The following is a 17,067-nucleotide window of genomic DNA, read 5'->3' as shown; positions in this document are numbered from 1 at the left end:
GAGCTAGAGAATACGCCATAAAATCTTTACAGATATTTGCAAGCTGGCTCTGGACGTCGTCTGCCATGTCCTGTATGCGACGCATAATGGTCATGTTAGATAATGGCACAATCCGAAATTGTTCAACTTGAGATGGACACAAATGCTCCGCTGCAACTACCAAACATTCTTTTATTAAATCGCCATCAGTTAAGGGGCGCAGGGATTTTGCTAAAAGCAAAGCAATTTTGTAACCCACTCTGAGAGCTGCCTCAGTTGATTTTTCTTCGTCGTCCAGATCTTCTTCGGATAGCTTCATTTTAAGTTTAATAACTTCCTGTGCACGATCTGGTCAATCACATTTTCCACGTCCGTAGTCTTTCGCGTGGTACGACATATAATGTCGCTGCAAATTAAATTTCGTAAAAGAATTCAGCGTTTTGTGACATACTAAACATTTTGCAACACCATCTTTTTCTGTAAACAGATACAATTTCTCCCAATGGGGGTTGAACTGCGAAAGCGTGGTTGGGGTTACACAATGGCGACTTCACATGATTCTTAACCAGCGAAGTGACTGTTAAGAGCTGATCGTAGTACTTTAAACGTTACACAGTCGGCGCGAATTCAATAGGCACGCTGCGGCCCTATTCAAACGTGCGCGCGCATTTCCCCTCCCTCCCTACTCCGCGACCTTGCAGCTGCTCGCGAGCACGTGCCTGAGCAGACGCGAGTACTCGCGCTCAAAACCGGCCAGTTGTTAAGCCCTGTATTAGAGCAAGCTTTTGGTAATGGTGACTAGAATAGTCTTTGAAATTTTGAAAACAGGAACGCTAAAGGTCGGGTAGCCAAAATTATTTATAATTCGTGCATTAACCAGGCTGTAGCTATAAAAGACGAAGGGGCGAAAGAGAGTAAGAGAGGGGCTTAACTTGACCTCGATGTTATTCACTCAGTATAGGAGACCAAGAAGAAATATAGAGAGGGAGAAGAAACGAAACACTGTGCTTTGCCGATGACACTGTAATTCTGTCTGAGGAAGCAAATCACTTGGTAAAACAGTTGGTATCTTGAAAACAGGTTATAACAGGAACGTAAATGAAGTAAAACAAGGGTAATGGAAAGTAGTCGCATTAAATCAAGCGCCGGTCGCAGCGGCCGTGCGGTTCTAGGCGCTACAGTCTGGAGCCGAGCGACCGCTACGGTCGCAGGTTCGAATCCTGCCTCAGGCATGGATGTGTGTGATGTCCTTAGGTTAGTTAGGTTTAATTAGCTCTAAGTTCTAGGCGACTGATGACCTCAGAAGTTAAGTCGCATAGTGCTCAGAGCCATTTGAACCATTTTGAAATCAAGCGATGCTCAAGGAATTAGATTGGGAAATGAGACAGTGAATGTAGAAACATCACTTAAGTAGAGAAGATACGAAATGCAGACTTGCAGTCGCAAGAAAAGCATTTCTGTAAAAGGGAAATTTTCAACATCAAACAGAAATCTGAATGTTAAGATGCCTCTTCTGCAGATAATACAGTAATTTTGTATGTAATTATGCCATGTTTCTCTATTGTCACACTAGACGTATACCTGGATAAAACACAGGGCGAATGGCTACACGTGTTGTGTCAGGGGCAATAAATAATAAGGCAAAAAAAAAAAGAACAGGATGACTGTTTTCCCCTTTTTTAGATGGTCAGTTTTTTTCTGAGCATCACTAATCAATTTTATTTCCTTCAGTTTAACCAAAATAGAAAAATATCCTAATCTGTTTCGCTATAGACGAAAAAGTTTCAGAAGGAATTTGTATTCTGGCTAGGGGTCATAAGTGAGTACAGCGTTGGGTGACTAAGAAATCTGACACGCTGGCAGTGACAGTTAACATGCTATGACTGAATTCTGTGTGTATTTAAATAATCCACCTATCACCTTCACTTGGGACTTCATATGTCTATTATTACAGCATTTACTTTGAACTAGATGAGAATAGCAACAATAGCATACGCTGCTTCCACTTTAATAAAGAAACGTTCGTTTTCCAAATACACAAAACCAAGTACTGATACTGTTTCGTTCATGTGGAGGAAAAGAGGCACTATTTTGTAAACAATAAAACTCAAAATTGTTGTGCCAACAGGACTAATTATTGAGCGTAGTAAAGCTACCATTTTACAGTATATAACTTCAAATACTTAGCTGAGAGACTACAGTCTGTTTGAGACTTGTACATAAGTTGTTGCCGGGCAGGAACGTTTGAACAAATGTGAATAATTTCTGTTTCACAGAAGTTGTTGACTGGGTGGTAACAAAAATTCAATTTAAGAGCCGTTTCCCGCTTTCGGTTGCAAAGAGAATAGCGGCGAACCAGTGAAGTAGTTCAGTAATATAACGACAAATGATCCTGGATACTTTTTTCTATTTTACCTGTTAGAAGTGATTGGCGAAAGCCTGTGACTATAAAAAACAGTGGGTAAGTTAACAACGTTTTCTGTAAGCAGTCACTACATTCTTTTTATTTATTTCTCGCACGATGCCTTTCGAGAAATGATTTTCGTTTTCCAGTATTTTTTTCGTATATTACGGCATTTATGCGTGATGTTTTCTATTACATGGTGCTGCATTGATTGTTACCTTTAACTTGTTGTAAGACACTTTTTCTGTTGCTAGTCACGATATTCTTTCTCACATCGTGTAAGAAATAAATAAATCGATAATCATGGCACCCAACAGCAAAAGTTATTTTATACGCAGCAAACCCATTGGCAGTGGGCACATTTGCTGCTAGTCAGTATACGTACATCAAATTTTGTGATTTTCTTCAAACTTTACTGGATTGAGACATTTCTGTGTGGCGGAGTAGGATTTGCGAACTTTTTTTATCCCCTCCTGCCCTTTTAGCTTACTGTTTTTTGTCACATTCCTCTCGACCCTTCTTTACATAAAGATAATTAATTGTAATTAAAAAGAAATCTAACTATTCCATAAGCATAAAGGCAGATTACTACGGCATACTGTAGCTCTAAATTAGGATCGACTGAAGTTATCGTACAACGTAAACAGAAGTAACATAAACAATAGTGGGGTTCTGCCAAAGGAAACAGCTAGGCTCTTTTGAATAACCTAAAGAAAAGATACACAGTCAACGACGACCATAGGATAATTGCAAGTGAACGAAACTTGTCTCTCTTACGGGTGTTCACGGTGGAATAGTCTGCGACTTGAGTTAGCCTGAAGTTGTCTTGTGACAGCCAGAGCGAGAGGACCAGCAGCAGCGAGTACTGTTTGTATAAAGCGTTTATTTTGCATTTTGTTTACGACCTTCCACTAAGGAAGGGATTCTATTAGTGTTTATCTGCTCTGCATAGAAACTAACAGTTCTTGATCGTTAGGAGAGAAATTTATTTTGTACTTATTTGCTGCGCTTAGCTTTTAAATAGTTTTTCTGGGAAAACCTAGCGTAGTTTTCGCGTCTCGTATTTCAGTGAGTGTTTCTTGATTATCAGAGTAGCTCATCAGAAGATTATCTTGGGAATTTGTCACCGTATAGAGTAGGGTAAACATAGTCATGTGTAGGGACTGTGGTTGTTGTGAGCGGACGCAAGGAGAATTGGCCACTCTTCGGGGGCAGGTGGAGGCTTTGTCTGTTAGGCTCATCGAGCTCGAGGCGCAGGCGTCGGCTCGTAGTGGCGTTGGGGCAACTGTGGTGAGACCTATGCCTACTTCGGTGGCCTTGGAATCACATGGAACCCCTGATGTCGCTGCGTCTTCCGGCAGTGAGCATCTTACCGGTCAGCCATCACTCCAGGGTGAATGGCGGACAGTGGTGGGCTCGCGCGTGCCTGGCCGAAAGGCGAAGGTGGGATCTGGCCGCGTGGCAGCTGCCTTACCCCTTTCCAACAGGTACGGGGTGCTTCCTAGTGGTGATGACATCGTTTCCGAGCCACCACAGGATGCCTCGCCTGTTGGGCCAGTGGCCGATTCTCCGGCAAGGTCCCGACAGTCACAGAGGGCGGGCCTATTAGTTATAGGGAGCTCCAACGTTAGGCGGGTTATGGAGCCCCTCAGGAAAATAGCGGGTAGGTCGGGGAAGAATGCCAGTGTGCACTCGGTGTGCTTGCCGGGGGGTCTCGTCCGTAATGTGGAGGAGGCCCTTCCGGCAGCTATTGAACGCACTGGGTGTGACCGGCTGCAGATAGTAGCACATGTCGGAACGAATGACGCCTGCCGCTTGGGTTCTGAGGCCATCCTTGGTTCCTTCCGGCGGCTGGCTGATTTGGTGAAGACAACCAGCATCGCACGCGGAGTGCAAGCTGAGCTTAATATCTGCAGCATAGTGCCCAGAGTCGATCGCGGTCCTCTGGTTTGGAGCCGTGTGGAGGGTCTAAACCAGAGGCTCAGACGACTCTGCGACTATAATGGTTGCAAATTCATCGACCTCCGTTATTGGGTGGAGAACTGTAGGGCCCCCCTAGACAGGTCAGGCGTGCACTACACACCGGAAGCAGCTACTAGGGTAGCAGAGTACGTGTGGCGTGCACACGGGGGTTTTTTAGGTTAGAGGGACCCCCCCTTGGGCGAAACGATAAAATACCTGACGGCTTACCAGAGAGAACATCAGCATCGTTGATAAAGAACGTCTGTCCTCAGAGACCAAAAACAGGAAAAGTTAACGTAATATTGGTAAACTGCAGGAGTATCCAGGGCAAGGTTTCTGAATTAGTATCGCTTATTGAAGGAAATAGTGCGCATATAGTATTAGGAACGGAAAGTTGGTTAAAACCGGAAGTGAACAGTAACGAAATCCTAGACACAGAATGGAATATATACCGCAAGGATAGGATAAACGCCAATGGTGGAGGAGTATTTATAGCAGTAAAGAATTCAATAATATCCAGTGAAGTTATTAGCGAATGCGAATGTGAAATAATCTGGGTTAAGTTAAGTATCAAAGGTGGGTCAGATATGATAGTCGGATGCTTCTATAGACCACCTGCATCAGCAACCGTAGTAGTTGAGCGCCTCAGAGAGAACCTGCAGAACGTCGTGAAGAAGTTTCGTGATCATACTATTGTAATAGGGGGAGACTTCAATCTACCAGGTATAGAATGGGATAGTCACACAATCAGAACTGGAGCCAGGGACAGAGACTCTTGTGACATTATCCTGACTGCCTTGTCCGAGAATTACTTCGAGCAGATAGTTAGAGAACCAACTCGTGAAGCTAACGTTTTAGACCTCATAGCAACAAATAGACCGGAACTTTTCGACTCCGTGAATGTAGAAGAGGGTATCAGTGATCATAAGTCAGTGGTTGCATCAATGACTACAAGTGTAATAAGAAATGCCAAGAAAGGAAGGAAAATATATTTGCTTAACAAGAGTGATAGGGCACAAATCGCAGAATATCTGAGTGACCACCATCAAACGTTCATTTCTGAGGAAGAGGATGTGGAACAAAAATGGAAAAAATTCAGAAACATCGTCCAGTACGCCTTAGATAAGTTCGTACCGACTAAGGTCCAAAGCGAGGGGAAAGATCCACCGTGGTATAACAATCATGTACGAAAGGTACTACGGAAACAAAGAAAGCTTCATCATAGGTTTAAGAGTAGTCGAATCATAGCTGATAAGGAAAAGCTGAACGAAGCGAAAAAGAGCGTAAAGAGAGCAATGAGAGAAGCATTCAACGAATTCGAACATAAAACATTGGCAAACAATCTAAAAAAGAACCCTAAAAAGTTTTGGTCATATGTAAAATCGGTAAGCGGATCTAAATCCCCTATTCAGTCACTCGTTGACCACGATGGCACCGAAACAGAGGACGACCGAAGAAAGGCAGAAATACTGAATTCAGTGTTCCGAAACTGTTTCACTGCGGAAAATCGTAACACGGTCCCTGACTTCAGCCGTCGCACGGACGCCAAAATGGAAAATATTGAAATAAACGATATCGGAATTGAAAAACAACTGCTATCACTTAGTAGCGGAAAAGCATCCGGACCAGACGAGATACCCGTAAGATTCTACAGTGATTATGCTAAAGAACTTGCCCCCTTTCTATCAGCAATTTATCGTAGATCTCTGGAAGAACGTAAAGTACCTAGCGACTGGAAGAAAGCGCAGGTCGTTCCCATTTTCAAGAAGGGTCATAAATCAGATGCGAATAATTATAGGCCTATTTCGCTTACGTCAATCTGTTGTAGAATAATGGAACATGTTTTATGTTCTCGTATTATGACGTTCTTAGATAATACAAATCTCCTTCATCATAACCAACATGGATTCCGCAAACAGAGATCATGTGAAACTCAGCTCGCCCTATTTGTCCAAGAAAATCACAGTGCCGTAGACACTGGCGAGCAGATTGATGCCGTATTCCTGGACTTCAGGAAGGCATTTGATACGGTTCCGCACTTACGTTTAGTGAAAAAAATACGAGCTTACGGAATATCGGACCAGGTTTGTGATTGGATTCAGGATTTCCTAGAAGAAAGAACACAACATGTCATTCTTAACGGTTCAAAATCTGCAGATGTAGAGGTAATTTCGGGAGTACCGCAAGGAAGCGTGATAGGACCTTTATTGTTTACAATATACATAAATGACTTAGTTGACAACATCGGTAGCTCCGTGAGGCTATTTGCAGATGACACGGTTGTCTACAAGAAAGTAGCAACATCAGAAGACTCGTACGTACTCCAGGAAGACCTGCAGAGGATTAATGAATGGTGCGACAGCTGGCAGCTTTCCCTAAACGTAGATAAATGTAATATAATGCGCATACATAGGGGCAGAAATCCATTCCAGTACGATTATGCCATAGGTGGTAAATCATTGGAAGCGGTAACGACCGTAAAATACCTAGGAGTTACTATCCGGAGCGATCTGAAGTGGAATGATCACATAAAACAAATAGTGGGAAAAGCAGGCGCCAGGTTGAGATTCATAGGAAGAATTCTAAGAAAATGTGACTCATCGACGAAAGAAGTAGCTTACAAAACGCTTGTTCGTCCGATTCTTGAGTATTGCTCATCAGTATGGGACCCTTACCAGGTTGGATTAATAGAAGAGATAGACATGATCCAGCGAAAAGCAGCGCGATTCGTCATGGGGACATTTAGTCAGCGCGAGAGCGTTACGGAGATGCTGAACAAGCTCCAGTGGCGGACACTTCAAGAAAGGCGTTACGCAATACGGAGAGGTTTATTATCGAAATTACGAGAGAGCACATTCCGGGAAGAGATGGGCAACATATTACTACCGCCCACATATATCTCGCGTAATGATCACAACGAAAAGATCCGAGAAATTAGAGCAAATACGGAGACTTACAAGCAGTCGTTCTTCCCACGCACAATTCGTGAATGGAACAGGGAAGGGGGGATCAGATAGTGGTACAATAAGTACCCTCCGCCACACACCGTAAGGTGGCTCGCGGAGTATAGATGTAGATGTAGATGTAGAAGTGGCTCTCCACACTCGTAGCGAAGGAAAAAGTTAAGTGTTTGTGCGTCTGGACAGTAGCTCTGACTTTCCTCTTTATGTCCGTCTTTCGACACATGAACGGCGTGTCGTACACTAACGGGCTGACGTCACAAGCGGCAGACACGCTGATGAAAGGCAGGCGGCAGACATTTTGTGCACGTGACAGATAACTTATGACAGGAAGCATTAAACCCTCGTTCATTGACCCGCAAGTGTCTAAAATCTGACGAGAAAAAGCCGCACCACATACATGATCCCTAGAAACGTTCAATTTTTTGGAGCAATAAATAAGTGAATTGTAATATAATGAATTAGTGCCATTAATATATTTTCGTGCGTGAATGACAAAGTATTACGCGTGTCTATGTACAGTATAAGACTTTATGTAGTCTTTATATACCATCTGCCTCTTTAGCTCAGTGGCAGAGCACTGGTCTCGTAAACCAGGGGTCGTGAGTTCAAACCTCACAGGAGGCATTAATTTTTTTAATACAGAGATTTCATTTTAAATTGGTAAGTTTGCGTTATTTGGATGTATTTCAGTTGATAGTATCGCACATAAGCTGATAAAATTAATGCAAAATACTGTATAGTCACTGCAACCAAACCTGCGAATCTGCACGTTGGACATTTGTAGTCTTATTAAAAGATGGTTGAATTAAACACAACAGTACAATAAATCTACTTTCGTATCTGTTTCACTCATTATGAAGCAAGAAATAAATTCCCATTAACATTTTTTAAAGAGGTCTTGCAAACCAAAACAACAAAATAATGCTGTATTGGTTTTACACAGTACAGAACCGTTAAATCAATAACTTTCCTCATTCTGCTTTGTGAAGTGTATCTGGAATCAGCACCGTGCTCAGTGCTGCTACAGAAGGTGTCGTCTGGTTAAGCTGCCAACTTTATCAATTATCTACATTACTGGTCCGCATGGCTCAACGGGCTGGTGCAAGTCTACCTGTCCCAGTAAAAATTCCGAGATAATGGGACCTAGGGACCTACAATTTGACGTGGAATCCGAACCATGGGTAGGTCCTGGAGAAACTTTACATAATTCAGAGGTGGATGCTGGTTAAAGACAAAATGAACATTTACATGGTACAAGCGGCATTCGACCTTGCGACCTTTCTGTTTGCATGCACGCGCTCTATCACTGGATTATCAGCTCCGACAACGGGATGGGGCCGGACTCATCTTCAGCAAAATCAAAAGGGGTACGATTAATTTCAGCCAAACAAGGAAAGAAGAAAATATGAAGAATGGCACAAAATAGGTGGCTGGCCTCGCTATTGTACGGCACAAGCATTCAGAGACAAATGACTTGTACAAAAAGATCAGTAGCTTAACGCGACTAACGGAACTTTGATTGCATATGAGAGCCTGTGAAAGACGGAAAAAAATTCTCCAGATTAGCTTCGATGACTTTTTTTAATAAAGCAAATAAAGTCACTACCGAGTCTGCTAACATCGTGGATTTTTGCGAATAATGTGGCCCAGATTACTGAAAATATTTTGATCTTTTAGCTGACGATTACTTTTTATGTGTTTGCTTCCTATTAGATATTTGTGGAAATACGTTTCTGCATTGAGTTGACGTGAATTACTCCATTTTCCACCCAAACATATTTTGGCGCAGTAAACACCTTGGTCAGTGGAATCATTTATTTTCTGTCGAGTAACATGTAACGAAATTTTGCATGATAATACACACAGTTTTGAGATTGTGGTATTTACAGCTGTAAAATTACTATCAGGAAAGTATGTACCTCACTATCACATACTTATGTTTATGCGACTGTCTGACATTTGCAGTACAGCCGATATTTCGCTCCAGTTGGTCATAGGCCTGAAATGAAACTATCGCTCTCTCCTCTTCTGCTAATGTTATGTTTTTCTGTCAACAATGATTCTTAAAAATCGTTTTGAGGTCAAATTAATAGTTTTTGAAAACGTTTATGAGTGGGCTTTGTAAATTGGTGAGTGGGAAGGGGGCTGTTTATGAAAACTGAGTATAGTTACTTTTTGTTGATTCTGCTTTTTCACCCCTCTACACCCTACAGGGTAAGAAAACTGTACTTTTCAACACGCACTGTTTCACTGCTTAACAGATATTCATTTGTTCCGCCATCTTGTTTTACGTAATGGCAGCATGGCAGCAGGCTTAGTCTGTTTGTGTGCATGTGTCTTTTGATAGTTTTTTTTTTTTTTTGAGTTGTGGACAGTGTTTCATTGCGGAGTGCTGTGTATTCGTTTGTTAGTTGTTTTCCTTCTCTTATGATTTTTTTGTATATGGTAAATTCTTCCTATTATATGTTTCCGTAGTTGTCGTATTTAAGCATTTTCAGGTCGATGCTTATGTCTGTTGATCTTTGGGTCATACCCGCTGGGTGCTCTGTAAATTTAACGTAACTGCTATTAATTGTTGAATTCGCCTCTCCGTTTAGTGTATCTTATGTTTAAATTTCTACCTATCTATTCGATATAAACAGAGCTGCACGGCTTAGCCGGCCGGTGTGACCGAGCGGTTCTAGGCGCTTCAGTCTGGAACCGCGTGACTGCTACGGTCGCAGCTTCGAATCCTGCCTCGGGCATGGATGTGTGTGATGTCCTTAGTGTGGTGTCACCGCCAGACACCACACTTGCTAGGTGGTAGCTTAAATCGGCCGCGGTCCATTAGTACATGTCGGACCCGCGTGTCGCCACTGTCAGGATCGCAGACCGAGCGCCACCACAAGGCAGGTCTCGAGAGACGTACGAGCACTCGCCCCAGTTGTACGACGACGTTGCTAGCGACTACACTGACGAAGCCTTTCTCTCATTTGCCGAGAGACAGAATAGCCTTCAGCTAAGTCCATGGCTACGACCTAGCAAGGCGCCATTTGTAACATTGCATGTATCTAAAGAGTCTCACTTGTATCGCCACAATCTCCAGATGTCTCATCAAGAACGATGTATACAAGGACGGATTAAAAGTTAAGTATTCAAGGAGCTACGTACTTTTCTTTATAACATTCATTACGTATCCTGTTTCAGACCTCACTCCATCCTTCGTGAGTTAGCGCGTGCATCTTGGCCGCCTCTTTCAATTAGTGTACGTAGTGTTGGCAAGTCTGCCGACACTACACTTAGGTTAGTTAGGTTTAAGTAGTTCTAAGTTCTAGGGGACTGATGACCACAGATGTTGAGTCCCATAGTGCTCAGAGCCATTTGAACCATTTGAAGAGCTGCACGATTGGACTTACTTATTTGTTTTTGTTGTTTAAACTTATTTTAAGTGCAGGAGTCCGCAGTTCGTGGTCTTGCGGTAGCGTTCTCGCTTCCCGCGCACGGGGTCCCGGGTTCGATTCCCGGCGCGGCCAGGGATTTTCTCTGCCTCGTGATGACTGGGTGTTGTGTGTCTCTCATCATTTCATCCCCATCGACACGCAAGTCGCCGAAGTGGCGTCAACTCGAAAGGCTTGCACAAGGCGAACGGTCTACCCGACGGGAGGCCCTAGCCACACGGCATTTCCATTTTTAAGTGCAAGAGTAAAATCTGCCAACAGAATGGCGCCTATTAAAAATCAATCTTAGGAGTATTTCGTTATTACCAATTGAGGTGCAATATCTGTTTTAAAAACTTGAAGAGTTTGCGAAATACTTCAGACACGAAAATGCGTTTAAGAAAATACTCTGCTACAACAGCAATGTGAAATTATTTACGTAATAAGATAATGGAAGGGGGAATAGAGCATTAGGGCTCAGAGAAAGAAAGAGCTTAGTCCATATTTCCAATTTCACCAGTACATTAAAGAACGGAAGAGACCCAGTATTTTCTACTGTAATAAGTAGGAAAAGACAAACTTAGTTATACAGCAAAAGAAGCTGTACAGGGAAAGAAACGGCTCAGTCCATACGGAAACAGGGAAAAAAGGCTTAGTCTGTGGAGTGCTGGGCTTTAAAGTAAATAATGATAAGGTTGCAGTCCAATCAAATAGTTGTCAAACACTGTTGTAATTATTTGCATTGTTGGCACTTTAATGTTTTGTGTCCAGTTCTTTATGTAGTGCCATTAAGTGATGCTTGTAGAGAAAATATACAAGGACGTCACCGGCTAATGAAGGAAAGAAAACAAAAAGCATGGCTTCTTATATGATGTAAATAAAAAGATTAAATTAATCTCTCATGAGACTGGAGAAAATTGCCATTGTAGGTTATAACGTTTTGACAACGCGCCTTACGTTACAAGATAAATTATTTTAAAACAATTCAGCTTAATGGTATCTGCAGATTTACAGAATGCTTGTTTGTGTGGTCTCATTTCTGAGCTTCCAATACAGTGTAGATCGCCTATATAGGGAAGGTGATTGTGAAGCAAGATTTAACAACGCAGTCTACAATTACGCGCTCGAGGGCAAATAGGGGATGGAATAAAAGAAGTTTTAGTTTGTCGTAATGCATTTCTGGGATGCACGAATATAGAAAAAGTAAGATTCTATTTTTACTGTCTAGTACTGGAACTAGCAGGAAGAGATGGAAACATGGGAACAGGCCATGAAAATTAAATGGTTCAAATGGCTCTGAGCACTATGCGACCTAACTTCTGAGGTCATCAGTCGCCTAGAACTTAGAACTACTTTATCCTAACTAACCTAAGGACATCACACACATCCATGCCCGAGGCAGTATTCGAACCTCCGACCGTAGCGGTCGCGCGGTTCCAGACTGTAGCGCCTAGAACCGCTCGGCCACACCGGCCGGCATGAAAATTAGGTGATGAAAGAGTTGATGCCATTAAGCAACATATTACCTCCTTTCCGAGTAGAAACAGTCATACAACTGAAGTATAGCTCTCTGTGGAATCACATATAAGTAAAATGTCCAGTTTATTCAAAGAGGCTTACACAGCAAATAACGCATCTTACGAAACGTACACACACCTATTTAATGCGAACTTTAATATTTTCATGACAATTTTTGAATAAATATGTAATAATTTTGTTATATACTTGTAGAATATTAATTAAGGTTTGTAAGTTTGCAAAATGTGTGTAATTGTTGCAGAACTAAAAGATCAAGAAAAAGATTTCAATAGTAAAAAAAGCTATTCTGTAAAATTTTTAAAACTGGAGTTAGGTCATTCACATCCTGTACCCTTTGTTACATATAAGTAAGTACAGGACGACAAGTTTATTTTCAAAGACAGGCAGCACGTTACCAAAAGTCATGTAACAGATTGTCAGCGAAACAAGTGAATAAAATATTGATTCTGAGTTACTGTACGGAGAAAGGGTGGAAAGTTTATGTAAGATTTGATTAATTTATTTTTGCCTTCCACTCAGTTGTTTATCTGATAATCTGTTCTGTAATTTCGTATTTCAGCTGTAAATTAAAAAAAAAAATTGTAATCTGTAATGAAAATAAAAACATCGCTCGACTTCAAACTTGACTTGTGATAATCGACTCTGTTCATAATACACTACTGGCCATTAAAATTGCTAGACCAAGAAGAAATGCAAATGATAAACGGGTATTCATTTGACAAATATACTAGAACTGACATGTGATTACATTTTCACGCAATTTGGGTGCCTAGATCCTGGGAAATCAGTACCCAGAACAACCACCTCTGGCCGTAAGAACGGCCTTGATACGCCTGGGCATTGAGTCAAACAGAGCTTGGATGGCGTGTACAGGTACAGCTGCCCATGCAGCTTCAACACGATACCACAGTTCATTAAGAGTAGTGACTGGCGTATTGTAACGAGCCAGTTGCTCGGCCACCATTGACCATTTTCAGTTGGTGAGAGATGTGGAGAATGTGCTGGCTAGGGCAGCAGTCGAACATTTTCTGTATCCAGAAAGGCCCGCACAGGACCTGCGACATGCGCATTGAACTCAGCAAGGTGTTGACGTGGTCTTGCGCTCTTATACAGTAGTCGCTACTGTTGATACCTCATGGTTTTCGATAGTTTAAACTGTGCGATAGTTAGAATACCATTTATGGTGGAATTGTCGATGCTTTCCGTTCGTTTCCGAGCCCCTACACCAGACTATTCGCTGCGAAAGAGGTTCATTATGAATATGAACTAGGAAATGACGTACATCCTAAACATTTTGAATGTAAAACCTCATTTCATCAGTGAACCAGACAACTCGTTAACATGGATACAAATGTGAGAAGAGCAGAAGCTTAAAAAGTAGGGAGGTCCCACTGGTAAATAGTAATACCCGGAAATCAGCCATACACTAATGCAGTACTGCCTCATTCGTAACTCCCTCTGCAACATACTCACCGCGCAGATTCGGCGGACGCAGCGCGCCGGTCAATTTCGCAGAGGCCGGACCGGCAACAAACAGATAATCGGATTACGCTTCGAGTCAGCTTGCTGATTACGTGGCCGTGGGCCGTGGGGAAACACGACGCAGAAACGCAAAACCGCCGTCCGAGCGAGCGAGCGAGCAGTGCTTGGTTGGCTGGTAACTGCCGGGGCCATTTTGACGTGCTGGCCACTCATCTCCCCGCATCCGACCTGACACGGGGTCGGTCGACACTCCACACACACACAGAGAAGAACAGTATTTGCAGCCGCCGGCGAAATGAGACGCCTAAATATAGACAGGCGAGCATCAATATTTACTGAATAGCCCGGCCGGGTTGGGAGCAAAGAGCTTCGCAGTTTCAGGTCGGGCTTCATTAAAGGCGACTCGGGCTTCGTTTGTGCACTAGCGTTTTACACCGTAACTGCTGGGAAAGGTCAGATAACTGACCGCGTAGGCTGCTGCATCCTGCAGGTAATTAACTACACGTACTAAGCTCCCCTTGCCCGGTTTTGCTATCTGAGTTTGTTTCTGTTTAAGCATCTGACCGATTGCTGGACAGAATTCATCTACATCTGCATCATATTCCGTAAGCCACCTAACGGTGTATGCCTGAGGCTACTTCTGCTACAGCTAACTCATCCCCCCGTTTCATGTTGCGCTCGCGAATGGCGCGTGGAAAGGAAGATTGTCATTAAACTTCTGTATTGGCTCAAATGAATTTTCTCGTCGCGGTCATATCGCGAGATGTGTGTGGCACGAAACATGTAGCCTGCTCTACTCGGAACGTACTCCCACGAAATTTTGGTAGTAAACCTCTCAGTGATGCATAACGCCTCTTTTGTAGCGTCTGCCCCTGGAATTTGTTGATCGTCTCTGTAACGTTCTCGTGCCGACCAAAAGAACCGGTGGCGAAACGTGCCATTCTTGGTTGGATCGTCTCTATCCCTTTTACCTGTCCTAAGTGGCAAGGATCCCATACTGATGAACGATACTGAAGGATCGTTCGAACAAGTACCGTAAGGGCCGCTTCCTTCGAGAGTGAATTACGTTTCCTTAAGATTCTCTCTATGAATCTCTGTCTGATATCTGCCTTTCCTACTTCATTCCACTTAATGTCGCTGTGGACAGTTACTCCTAGATACTTTATGGTAGATACTGTTTCCAGAAACTTGTCAGCAATAGCGTAGTTTTGCAGTAGTGGGCTTCTTTTCCTATGTATGTCCAATGTGTTAGATTTATTTATGGTCAGGTCAACTGCCAGAGCTTCCACCATTCATCAGTTCTCTGCAGGTGCAGGTCATTCTGCATATCACTAATGTCTTCTGGCGCTGCTGCTTTCTTTTAGACAACCGCATCATTTGCAAACCGTCTTAGAGAGCTTCCGACGCTTTCTGCTAGAGCACTTGTAATACATCGTAAACAGTAACATTCCTATCACACTTCCTTGGTGGTGCTTCGGAAATTACTTTTACAGGGTTATTACAAATGATTGAAGCGATTGCACAGCTCTACAATAACTTTATTATTTGAGATATTTTCACAATGCTTTGCACACACATACAAAAACTCAAAAAGTTTTTTTAGGCATTCACAAATGTTCGATATGTGCCCCTTTAATGATTCGGCAGACATCAAGCCGATAATCAAGTTCTTCCCACAGTCGGCGCAGCATGTCCCCATCAATGAGTTCGAAAGCATCGTTGATGCGAGCTCGCAGTTCTGGCACGTTTCTTGGTAGAGGAGGTTTAAACACTGAATCTTTCACATAACCCCACAGAAAGAAATCGCATGGGGTTAAGTCGGGAGAGCGTGGAGGCCATGACATGAATTGTTGATCATGATCTCCACAACGACCGATCCATCGGTTTTCCAATCTCCTGTTTAAGAAATGCTTCTGCTTTAGCCTTTTCCGTGAGATTTTCCATACCGTCGGCTGTGGTACGTTTAGCTCCCTGCTTGCTTTATTCGTCGACTTCCACGGCTACGCGTGAAACTTGCCCGCACGCGTTCAACCGTTTCTTCGCTCGCTGCAGGCCGGCACGTTGATTTCCCCTTACAGAGGCATCCAGAAGCTTTAAAATGCGCATGCCATCGCCGAATGGAGTTAGCAGTTGGTGGATATTTGTTGAACTTCGTCCTGAAGTGTCGTTGCACTGTTATGACTGACTGATGTGAGTGCATTTCAAGCACGACATACGCTTTCTCGGCTCCTGTCGCCATTTTGTCTCACTGCGCTCTCGAGCGCTCTGGCGGCAGAAACCTGAAGTGCGGCTTCAGCCGAACAAAACTTTATGAGTTTTTCTACGTATCTGTAGTGTGTCGTGACCATATGTCAATGAATGGAGCTACAGTGAATTTATGAAATCGCTTCAATCATTTGTAATAGCCCTGTACATCTGTCGATTCTGTTCCGTAAGAGCGACGTGTTGAGTTCTGTTTGCAATGCATCCAGTCGCAAATCTGATCCAATACTCGATAAGCTCATAGTTGCTTCACTAACTGGCAGTGTAGGACGGTGTCGAATGCCTTCGTGAAGTCAAGGAACACGGCATCCACCTAAGAGCAGTTGTCCACACCGCTGCGGATCTCGGGGAGGAACAGAGAGGGTTATGTTTTTCGAGCTCTCTGTTTGCGGAATCCATGTTGATTTTTGTAGAGAAGATTTTCGTTCTCCAAAACTCGTCAGAGTTCTTGACGATAAAACATGTTCCATAGTTCTGCAACAGGTTAACATCAAATGGCTCTGAGCAGTATGGGACTTTAATATCTGAGGTCATCAGTCCCATAGAACTTAGAACTACTTAAACCTAACTAAGCTAAGGAAATCACACACATCCATGCCCGAGGCAAGATTCGAACCTGCGACCGTAGCAGTCGCGCGGTTCCAGACTGAAGCGCCTAGAACCGCTCGGTCACAGCGGCCTGCAGATTAACATCAACGACAGAGGGCTATAATTATGTGCATTTGTCCTATGACCCTTGTTGGAAACGGGAATGGCATGCGTTTTTTTTTTTTTTTCCAGTTGTTAGGTCCACTTCGTTGCTGCAGCGATCTACGAGGAACTGCTATTAGAAGAGGAGGAAGTTCTCTCTCCAAATATTTGTGCAATCTTATAGGTATCTTATCTGGTCAGCCGGCCGCAGTGACCGAGCGGTTCTAGGCGCTTCAGTCTGGAACCGCGCGACCGCTACGGTCGTAGGTTCGAATCCAGCCTCGGGCATGGATGTGTGTGATGTCCTTAGGTTAGTAAGGTTTAAGTAGTTCTAAGTTCTAGGGGACCTCAGGTGTTAAGTCCCATAGTG

The 17,067-nt window shown here is 43.2% G+C and overlaps 1 protein-coding gene and 1 non-coding gene across 2 annotated transcripts in view; one reads left to right on the top strand and one right to left on the bottom strand.

The window, feature by feature from the left end:
• Nucleotides 1-17,067, bottom strand: part of LOC126237369 (phosphoinositide 3-kinase adapter protein 1) — a 534,739-nt gene that overhangs the window by 325,920 nt on the left and 191,752 nt on the right. The window lies entirely within an intron of this gene.
• On the top strand, nt 7,861-7,932 carry Trnat-cgu (transfer RNA threonine (anticodon CGU)). The gene has a single exon. It is a non-coding gene; the product is annotated as a tRNA-Thr (tRNA).

This window comes from Schistocerca nitens, chromosome 2, assembly GCF_023898315.1.
Source record: "Schistocerca nitens isolate TAMUIC-IGC-003100 chromosome 2, iqSchNite1.1, whole genome shotgun sequence".
NCBI classification, from domain to species: domain Eukaryota; kingdom Metazoa; phylum Arthropoda; class Insecta; order Orthoptera; family Acrididae; genus Schistocerca; species Schistocerca nitens.
The sequence above is the reverse complement of the archived record's forward strand: the minus strand, read 5'-3'. Positions and strand labels throughout refer to the sequence as shown.